Source organism: Pholcus phalangioides, unplaced genomic scaffold (assembly GCF_987345545.1).
Source record: "Pholcus phalangioides strain wild (caught in Gottingen) unplaced genomic scaffold, Ppha-v1.0 ptg000016l_1, whole genome shotgun sequence".
Taxonomy (NCBI): domain Eukaryota; kingdom Metazoa; phylum Arthropoda; class Arachnida; order Araneae; family Pholcidae; genus Pholcus; species Pholcus phalangioides.
In genome coordinates, this window is record NW_028301609.1 from 2,551,800 (window position 1) to 2,563,187 (window position 11,388).

Below are 11,388 nucleotides of genomic sequence, written 5' to 3' on the forward strand. Positions count from 1 at the left end.
TGCTCCGCGGCCGCTCGAGGAAAATAAAATAAATCACGAAATTTGGTAAATAAATTAGAAAAAGAGACCTACGGGGCTAAATTATATACTAAAAAGCGAATCAAAAAGTGTTGAGAACCGCTGTCATATATAATCCCTTCTCCCGTAAGGGGTTTTCTCAACCAGCGAATGTGACTCCAAAACTGCATAAAATTGAAGAACTGTCGATTGAAACGTGACTGGTTTTTTTTGCATGCCCGTTGTTTCTTTAAGCAACGGAATTATATTCCCAAGTAAAAAAAAAACTGCCCGGGAGCCTGGAGTGTGCATAAGGGGGGTACTGCCAAAAATCGCAATCAGAGATCTTTTTGTCTATGGATATCATACAATACAGTATTTAAGATACAGTAAATAATACAGTATTTAAGATACAGTAAATAATACAGTATTTAAAAAGTGTTCTCGACTCTTATCTTTTACTATACAGCAGGGTTTCTTGACCTTCTGTGCTTTATTGACCATTTGGGCCAATAACTGTCTGTGGATACCCTGTACCAATGAAATAAAGGTCACACCTCTGAATTCTTTGAATATTTGGTTGAATTCTTTTATATTTTTATTAAATTTCTAGCTCTCCCACAAAAGGAAAATGGTACTAAATATAGCCTCGAATGTTGCTGAAAAGAGCGATTTATTTCTACGAACAAAACTTCCAGCTGCAAAGCCTTTCCGAAATGTGTATACTTTAATTAAATACATATTCTATGAGTTGCATAAATCGTTGCTTATACGTAATAGTTTTTAATAGAATCCGCGCGAGATGGGAAGAGATTTAGAGAAACCCCATTGCACTGTGACCAAAATTATAAAATGTTATATATTTGTTATATGTATATCTGAATGTTATTACCTTTATATATATATACCATTGTATCACAGAGCTATTGATGTGATGTGTGTGTGTTGTGCTTAAAAACGAACACTCTCGAACCCAATCACTTTTCTTTTTGTAAAAGAATGAGTGCATATTTGGAGCACAGTTTTGTGTCAAACTTTTGTGTGTGTTGAAATCGATGAACACGAGAATTTTTTTTAAATAAAATTATTAAACGTGTGAATTTTTCTTGATTTTGGTAATGTTTCTTAACGTAAAGTACCTGAAAATAACATACGAATGTGTCCCGTCAAGACCACCCTAACTCTGCACAGCCAGATTTCTCGCTTGGAGTACATAAAAAAAACGCTCACGGAACTGTACCTTCACGTACCATAGTTTTTTCGAGAAAAATGTGAAAGAAAAGTATGACGTCATATCCGGTGCAAGAAGGAAAAAACTTTATCGGAAATATGAACATCGGTATTTGCATATGTTTACGCGGAAAGGTGTTCAAAATGTCCACGGCGCATATCGAGGCATGCATGCACGCGCAGTGGAATGACTTCAAGCCGTCGTGTGATATAGCACCGGATATGACGTCATACTTTTCTTTCGCAGTTTGCTCGAAAACTATGGGTCGTACAGGTACAGTTCTCTGAGCATTTTTTATGTATTCCACGCGAGGAATATGGTTGTGCAGGGTTTGGGCTGTCTTGATGGGACACCCTGTATATGTAAGTATTACATTGCCCAACAAAAAAAATCTATTTTTCATGTTCTTAAGGAAATTTCAATGGTTTTAGGGGTATATATTGGAACTGCTGAATCTGGCATTGGTTTTGTCAGATATTGGATCTATTTTCTGAGATGTTAGAAACCAAATTTCTAAATATGATGATACATAAGTAGCATACAAATCACATTGAAACTGTGCATTATAAATAAATACAGTAAATCATTGACAAAGATAATTCAGTGATTTTAGGGCCACTTTAGGGCGCTGATCTCGAATCTGGCATTGATTTTCTCAGGTTGGCTCTAGTTTTTGAGATAAATGGAAAATTAAATTTCTCAATAGTAATACATAAACAAGCACATTGTTGAGAGTACGCATCATCCCAAAAACTAGAGGCAGTTCTGCAAAACCAATCCTAGATTCGGAATTAGTACCCCAAAATCATCCTAAAAATCACTGAAATATCTTTGGCAATGACATTAATTTTGTTTATAGCGCACAGTTTCAGTCATTTGTATACTGCTTATTTTTTGTACTACCATTGAAATTTTCGTGTTATCTCAAAAACTAGAAACAATCTGACAAAATAAATGCCAGATTCGGAATCAGCAGCCTTAATATACCCTAAAATCACTGAAATATCTTTGATAGCAAATCAATGATGCGCATGAGCAGTGTAACCAAGCGTATACCATACATACACCTCGTAAGCATTCCTCTAGGGCAATGTTTCACAATCTATTGAAGTTCACGGCACCCTCGAGAATAGCATCAAAGACTTCAGGCACCCTTCCTTGAATACAGAATACAGTTTACTACAGCAAAAATCACGGAATAAAAATACATCTCAATAGAATTTCGTTCGATTAATCATTAATGTGAAGCTTTTGATTGATGCGTAGAGCACAGATACTTGATGCCAGGCCTTACAACACGCATATCGTCCTCAAGGTCTTGCAATCTATTTGTTGCTTTGTATTTTCATGTCTCCATAGCAGAGAAGGCTTTCTCGCATAGATATGATGTTGAAAGTGAGTTGATTGCTTTCTTCATTAGATTAGGGTACTCTTCTCTCAATCCAAGCCAAAAAACAGCCATCGACGACTCACTCTTTGGTGAACTTACCTTTGAGTGTGGAATCAGCACAAAGATGAATAAATTCTCGTTCGCAAGAAGTGAAATATATTTTCTCCGCACTGTCTGCGAAATCAAATGGTGAGACAACCCAGTCGAGATTCTCAGTGAGATTGAAAGTACATATATCTATACTGCATCTTGCAAAATGAGTTCGTTCAGCTTATCTGAAGATGATGTCACTCTCCGCTATTACTACGAAGGTTTCGCAACTGGCTGATGCGAAGATAAATCTAAGAAAGAAAATACAACTGTCCTTGCGGGGAATCGAAAACTCACTTCCTCTCACTTGCCGGATGAGCACCCTAGACCACTAGACTACAAAGCCAATGAATCCGCGTTCCACATAGTGTTCGGGTGCTCTGAACGGGGCCGTGCTTGGTAGTAGTAGAAACAATTTATTTAATTTTGGAGTGCACTGGTGTTCATGGTAGGTAGTAGTATATGCAGGAACGTATTTTGTGTGCGTGTGTGTCTCTTCCAAATTTCGAGGTGAAGATGGTAAATACTTGAATTTTCTTGTCATATAAGTATCGTGTTGAAGGTCACCCTTACTCGAAATTCTTTATTACAAAAGTAGAAAGCGTACTAATAAACTTAATTTATTTTTACGATTTACCCTGTTTTAAGAACAAACTGGAATTTTCGTACATGTTGAGCTTGAGCCTAATATTTATCTGAGAGTTTGGCTGAAGTTTATTCAGCCCTAGAAAAATACCGATAGTTTTAATTACAAACAAGTCTTTATCGTTTTCATGCTTGAGAAATACAATTTTTGGAAATCGATATACGGCGGAACGGCAAGCGCTTAAAGTTAATGTTCTGACTCCATAGCGAAATCGATTCGTATGAATGTTCATGCGAAGTGAGAAGAAAACAATGGTGTTCGCGAGCGAAATGGCAAAAATCTACTGATTTCCGTTGACCCGTGACACTCAGGAATCGGATATAATGGATAGTACGTTATAAGAATCGAACAGATCCTCGGCGTTATCTTGAGGGTCTTTAGAATCTCTTCAGCTTCATAAAGCAGCAGCAGCTGCTTCCGCCAATCACAGATGCCGAAATGAATTAAGGAATTCAAAAATGGCTCTTCATTTTCTGGAACTCGGTAAAGTTCATAAAAGTATGACTTTTCGTTCGGTAAATCCAATAAATGAAATTCGATTCTTATCATCATGATTGCCAACGTTCCCGAAGAATGTTATGGTAATCGATGTGATCGATTTCTGATGAAACTAATTTATTTTCTACTTGAAAATAATGTAACACCTTACAACATAAATACGTTAGGGTTACGAATATATATACACACACACACAACACGTTCCTGCTAAACCACACCTCATCCATATTCCTCTCCGGAACTTCTAACGAATTGGTACATGTTGGAACGTGCATGTACGAAGCCAAAGTGACTCTAAAATCACTGAAATATGTTTGCCAATGATTTACTGTATTTATTTACAATGCACAGTTTCATTGTGATTTGTATGCTAATTATGTATCATTATTGAAATTTGATTTATAACTTATCTCAGAAAATAGATCCAATATCTGACAAAACCAATGCCAGTTTCAGAATCAGCAGTTCCAATATATACCCAATATATAGATTTCATGTTCCTTAAGAACATGAAAAAGAGATTTTTTTTGTTGAGCAGTGTAATACTCTTACATATGCAGGGTATCCCATCAAGACCGCCCAAACTATGAACAACCAGATTCCTCGCTTAGAATACATAAAAAATGCTAAGAGAACTGTACCTATACGACCCTTACTTTTCGAGAAAAATGCGAAAGAAAAGTATGACGTCATATCCGGTGCTATATCAAACGACGGACTGCGCGCATGCAAGCCTCGATATGCGCGGTGGGCATTTTGAACATCTTCCCGTGTAAACATATGCAAATACCATTGAGCTTATATTACTGGTCACAAAATATGAATAGGAGTGATTTTTGCTATCAGAATGGTGTTTTTGATGGTATGATGGGAGTAGGAAGTGAACATTCCTCCGGCCAGCCCTTCCGCCGCATTAGGCCGGATAGTTCGGATTCTACTTTATCTATTCTTTGATCTGCTTTAAGTCGAGAAAATTTCAACCGAATTCTAATTGAAAGAGATGATGATTTTTAGAGACGTGATAATGAAACTTTAAAAATTCGTATCTTCTCTTCATCATCATTCTTTAGAAATGTTCCAATTTCAACCAACGACGATATAAGTTTCGAAATCCAAATTATAATTCAGTTTCGTTTCATACAATATTATATATGTAATCGATACCCCTCAATAATTCTGTTAATTACCATCGAAAGAATCAAAGACTCCGTGATGAGAATAATTGACGGGTCAAAAACTCTTTCTCTTTCACTGCTCATACCTCTTTCTAAGAACACACGTTGAAAATATTTCCTTCGCTTACATGAATTATTGATGAAAATCACGCCATATACAGTAATTAGTCGGTTTCATATATTTAACAGATGACACGTCATTATAACTCACGGTATTGTACTTGAGTATCATCTTAGGAATAAATAAATATAATTCGTGCAACTGTGAGCAGAAACACAAATTTCACTTGTTTCTCGTTTTTGGGCCAAGAGACGATCTTTCTTCTTAACTCAACTTAAAATTAGCCGATATAGTCCAGCAAAATAGTTTAGCAAAATTCATGAATGTATATAGGAGTCAAAAACTTATGGCACATTTGGCCCTCTGTACTTCTGAGAAAATAGCCACTTAACATTGAAAGGGAGATTAAATTTTTAAAAAAACACTTTTTCGTTACAGCCCATTGGCGACTGACAGCTGTATGTACTACTACTACTAAACCACTCATGCACCTCGTCCATATTCCTCTGCGGAACTTCTAACGAGTTGGTACATGTTGGAATGTGCGTGTATGTGTAGTGAAATCTGGCTTGAAGTTTGTTTCTGTGTAATGCTTGTTATGTGTAGTGCTGCCATCTGCCACCAGTTTTTCTAACCATAAGGGAAGTGTAATGATTTAATGATTTATCGTTTTGAGGCCTGTTGCTCTCTGTAACGAGACTTTTTAGAGGGGGAGCCAGTGGGGTTCGAAGCTGGGAACTCGCGATACGATCCCGTCGGCTGTATGTACTGCAGTATTTATAACTGTGCGATGCTTTTGATACATCAAGGGTGCTGTCTAGCGAATTCGAAGGGCTTGGGGCCGAAACTCTTTTGGGGACTCCTGATTTCATGTATTTCGGGAAGGAAAATTCAGCAATCAAAGGGTACACATAACCACAGAATTGCTGAAAAACCAAAAATAAAAGGCAATTTTAGAATTGCGTTTAAAATATTTCTTCTTGAAAGAAAGAATTACGGAATTGTTGAGGGAAATAGTTCCCGTTTAGATTTAATGAAAGCAATTATTTTAGATTTAATGAAAGAAAGAATTTCAGATTCAATGATAGAAATATTATTCAAAGAAGGAAATAATTTCATTTAATGAAAAGAACTTCATAATCCATGAAAGTAATTTTTAATCACGTGATAAAAGGAAAAAATAAATAAAAATACCCAGAATCGATAAATTCAGCATTAATAAAGAAAAATAAGTTCAGCCTTATATTGAAAACCAATGCTTAATGAAAGAAATATTTCCAGAATAAAAAAAGTCTCCAATAATTTGGGGTCCATGTTTAGGCCTGTTGGTCCATCCGTTAAGACAACACTGTACATTACATAATGAATCTATGAATCCGTGGTCAATCAACAGAAATCTGTATACTATCTTACAATTCTAATTACCACTGAATGAAAAAGTGGCACGCGGGTTTCATGGAAAATTTCAATTCGGCCCACAATGTCTGAAAGGTTTAAAAACCCCCCCACGTAAAAAAAACCTTATATGATCATTACATCATACACACCATATCATAAGCATATGTCATAAATAAATTTCAGATATGTACCTTAATTCGGAGCTCAATCTATTTTCGGATCTTGGAGAATCGTCCTAAGAATAGCGAATCGTAATAACATATGAGTAACATGAAATCTCGCTCCACAGTGGAGTAGAAGAGCCAACGTTTTCAACTAAATGAGGGCGAGAGCCTGGTTTCTCTCACACGCCAGAAACGTTTATTTGTTTTCCCTCCATTTCTTTTATCGGAACGATTCCATCGGTTCTTCCCCATAAACTAAAAAAGTTTTGTTTTTTCGCATTTGGTGGATGGAAAACAAGACAAACCCTTTGACTTCACTATAACGATGAAACAAATCATAAGTTTTATTGAATACACGGAGAAAACTACCTCAGTGAAAATTCGAAACATGAATTACACTTCACTAATGGTTAGAAAACTTGACAGCTGATGGCAGCACTAAACATAACAAGCATTACACATAAATAGGGTTACCAACCGTCCTCCTTTTGCATGTCATTTCAATCGTCCTCCTTTTATGTTTCGGAAAATTCACACTTTTGTCCACTTTTTTAGGTTTCCGGAATAATTTTTCTTTTTTTTTTTTTGGGGGGGGGGAAATTTTTTCCTCCACTTTGGAACAAATTTCTTCATTGATGTGAGTGTTTCGGTGGTTTTTTTACCCACACGCATTCACTGAAAGCAATCGAAATTTCCAGAATTTTTTCTGTTTTTTTTCTTTTTTAGTGATTCTGTTTTAGTTGGGAAAAATTATTTTGCTTCCGGTTTTATTAGTGGGAACAGTGGCGCCATCTATTTGGAAAATTGGGATGAATGACGTCACTAAGGCTGCTTGCGCAGACGTCCTCCTTTCTTAGACTTCGGATCTGGTAACCCTACGCATAAACACAGACTTCACGTTAGATTCACAACACGGACACGCACATTCCAACACGTAACAATTCGTTAGAAGTATGGACGAGGTGCATGTGTGGTTTAGTATTAGTAGCACGGGCTAAGGTCCTCTTCGACCACTTGCTAAAATCTCTTCATTGAGACAGAGCAGAGGACCATGATCTCGTTAGGAGGAGGAGGGCAGATAAAATGAAGCCGTGGTTTTGTTGTGAATAAATGGAATAGCTTACATCTGGGGGGGTCGTGAATTCCAATACAATTGTTTGAAAAAAAATGCAATAAACATATTGGGATAAATCGAGAAGCTATCCATCTTTACATGAGACAACCATGATTTCGAAACAATTCTTGAGATTGTTTTAAAACCATGTCACACATTAACATACAAGTTATTTTGCAAAGAAATATTCGCCGAGAAATCTATGATCAAAATTCTTGATTTGTTTGAATTTTTAATTATTTTTTTACGATTATCTTCGAACTAGTTTTCAGGCTTGGCTATTTTAAAAGGGAAAATCAAGAAGCTCAAACGTCGATATCTCGATGAATAAGGCTGGTCGTTTACTGGAAGTGACAACACATAGCAAGCAACGCGGACGATGACCGCCAACATTAAGTGAGAAGGCCAGGGGGCGTCTGACGTTGTCCACTGAAAGAGACCCTTACACTCTCTCATTTCGTGACTGCACTACGTGCAGACGAGTGTCCGTTAATGATCTTGGGGAAATATTGAAAACTAAAACTTTTGACAACTGGATCCAGAGAACCTGTATTTAGCAAGTCCATACTTGATGAGACATCTGACACAAACTCTGAGAAGGCTTTCACGTAATGAAAAAACAGAAACATTTAAACGTTTACTTCTTGGCATCGCAACCCATAAACGGCAATTATCCAATTTCAGCTTCCGTGTTCACGCTGGAAAAGAGGGTAAACAACAGCATTAAACCATCGCAGAAACAGCAAGACGCATAAAATCCCATTTCGGTGGGATCTGTCACTCGTCTGCTGTAGTCACCGGAAGTTACTCGCTCAAGATCGTTTTGTTATAACGTGATTCGAGTGTATGTTATTGCCAAAACCAGAAATCAGCCAGTTCGGAAACTGGGCTGCCCAGCTGACTCTACCAATGTCCGAATCGTCGGTCCTATATATCGATTCCCTATGAGTTTTCTTCATGCTAGTCACATTACGTATTTTACCATAATTTTAGAATCAACCATGGAATTTTTAGTCCTTTCGATCAGTATTCGTAGAACATCCCGTTTTTGTGTCATTAAAAGTATCAAACTGGTGAAATTTCAACTTTCCTCAGAAGCTTTCTTACATCATTCATAATACGAGTATGTGCAAAGTAAAATCGGTTTCCATCTTTCAATGTATCGACAATCGAATACGACAGTGTCGTATATGAAGTTCTGAGATGCTAATCACGAGTGAAAAATGTTCTTAACTCTTCCATAAAATGTTCTTATGAGAGACGTTGAAAAATTGTAGATAAATGTCCAGTTAACTGCATCGTAACCAATCATTCGACGCGAAAACAACAGAAACACGTTGCTAATTAATCTCGGTCTAATTAGTGAAGGACAGTCTAAGGAAGCGAAGGATGAAAGTGTCTTGACAGTTTCGAGCATCTCGTAAACTACGAAGACACACGACGAGAGAAGCGAAATGCTCAAGCGCAAACTCCCCCCATTACAACGGACAATGCATTTAATTAACGGAAGAAATGCACAAGCTCCCCCCTACCGTTTCATTGAAGCAATACCATTCCAATTAAAATACCCTTTGACACACGGTGTTATCGAAACTCTGAACCAGAGGCATCTTCAACCTGTTGTTTGTCGCGAGCACCGCAATCTCGTTGAAGCACCTAAGAGTTCGCGATGCCCATGCCCCGATTTCACACTCGTTAGGTTTTGGTTTTTTCATTTGTCAACATTTGTATCACTCATTTTTTTTTCATTATGTCAGGAACGCGTTGATAGTGTGGAATAATCAAACACGGTCCATTGAGAGGGAATGGCACTTAAATTTATTTTATAAAATTCATAAATTATTAATAATAATTAGCGCGTGGTCCACCTGCTGACACTTCATCGTGGCACGTTGCAATTCGATAACTTTGATCATTTTTCGAATTTTTTATTGCAGTTTTTGTTTAATTAATGTAAATTAATATAAAGGAATAAAGTACTGGAATTTCATGACCCCCCACAATGGTGGGGCTGACAGGCAGGAGTAATAACATCAGGGGCCCCGAGCCAAGGGATTTTTTGGAGGCCCTACCTGAAAAAGTCTCGAAAAATTCACCTACGTCTTGTTTTTCTGAGGCACCTCTTCTCTTGAGGCCCTTCGGGCACGGCCCGGGGGGGGGGAGGCATGCATTAAAACGGCACTACCTAAGGTTTGCACTAGACATCCTCCTTTTTTCAGTTTTGAATCTGGTAACCCTACCTGAAGACCACATAATCCGTATTTTCACTTACTTGTTCTATCGTCCATATTGTTCGAATTTTTTTGTGGAAAGAAATAATTATTTTTTCTACATAAAAAAATCGATTATTGCAAATATACAATTTTTGTTACCGAAATTTTTCTCTCATAAAAAAATTTTATTAAGAAAGATAATTCCTGAATTAAAAAGAGATAATTCCAAAATTAATGAAAAAGACAATTCAAGAATTAATGAAAGAGACAATTCCAGAATTAGTGAGATATAATTTCAGAATCAATGAGATATAATTTCAGAATCAATGAGATATAATTTCAGAATCAATGAGGTATAATTTCAGAATCAATGAGATATAATTTCAGAATCAATGAAAGAAATAATTCCAGCATTAATAAAAGAAATAATTTCAGCATTAATGAAAGAAACAGATCCAGAAATGCTGAAAGCAATTATTCCAGAAGTAATGAAAGAAATAATAATTAATAAAGGAAATAATTCTTGAATTAATGAAAGAAAATTCAAAAAATAATGGAGGAAAATTTCAGAATTAATGAAGGGAAATCCAAAATTGATGAAAGAAATTATTCCACATTAATGAAAGAAATTATTCCACATTAATGAAAGAAATTATTCCACATTAATGAAAGAAATTATTCCACATTAATGAAAGAAATTATTCCACATTAATGAAAGAAATTATTCCACATTAATGAAAGAAATTATTCACGTATTAAATGAAGTAAATAATTTAATCTTTTTTTTACCTTTAGATGAGTTCTTTATCTTTTTTTTAATCTCTAAGACCCAATATTTAGAGATGGAACTGTACGTGTACATTTCTCTGGGCAAATTGTCAGGCGGGAACTTTGTTTTCACAGTCACCTGATTTCCTTGCATTGATGTCGCTGCCGTCGCAGCGGCTGGATGCTCCCTCCACTAATATAAGCTCGATGCAAGCCTCAGAATCTTTCTGTCGTCTGCTTCTTTCCAGGTTACTTTTTTTGGGCGTCTCCTTGTGTCCTGAAAAAATTACTGAACTGGCAGTTCGAACTTCCAAATCTGTTTGTGGGCTTAGCTTTTAGGGAACATAACAAACTGACTTCTTGTCTGTCGTCTGCTCATTAAGAGGCTCTTTGTTTTGGACGTCTCCTTATGCTCAAATAAAATAACCGAACATATAGTTTAAATTTCCAGTTCAGTTCACGAGCTTTGTTTATAAGGAACTGAGCGGAATAAAGAATATAGTTTTTTCACTTTGAACTTCATCATCACCAGATTAGTCACTTTTAAATTTGACGTTAGATGGCAGCACATTACTATAAAGTGGAGTGTGGAAAAATTCACTTTTTACGATCTTACCCAAAGCTGCATTAAGAGTTACAAGCG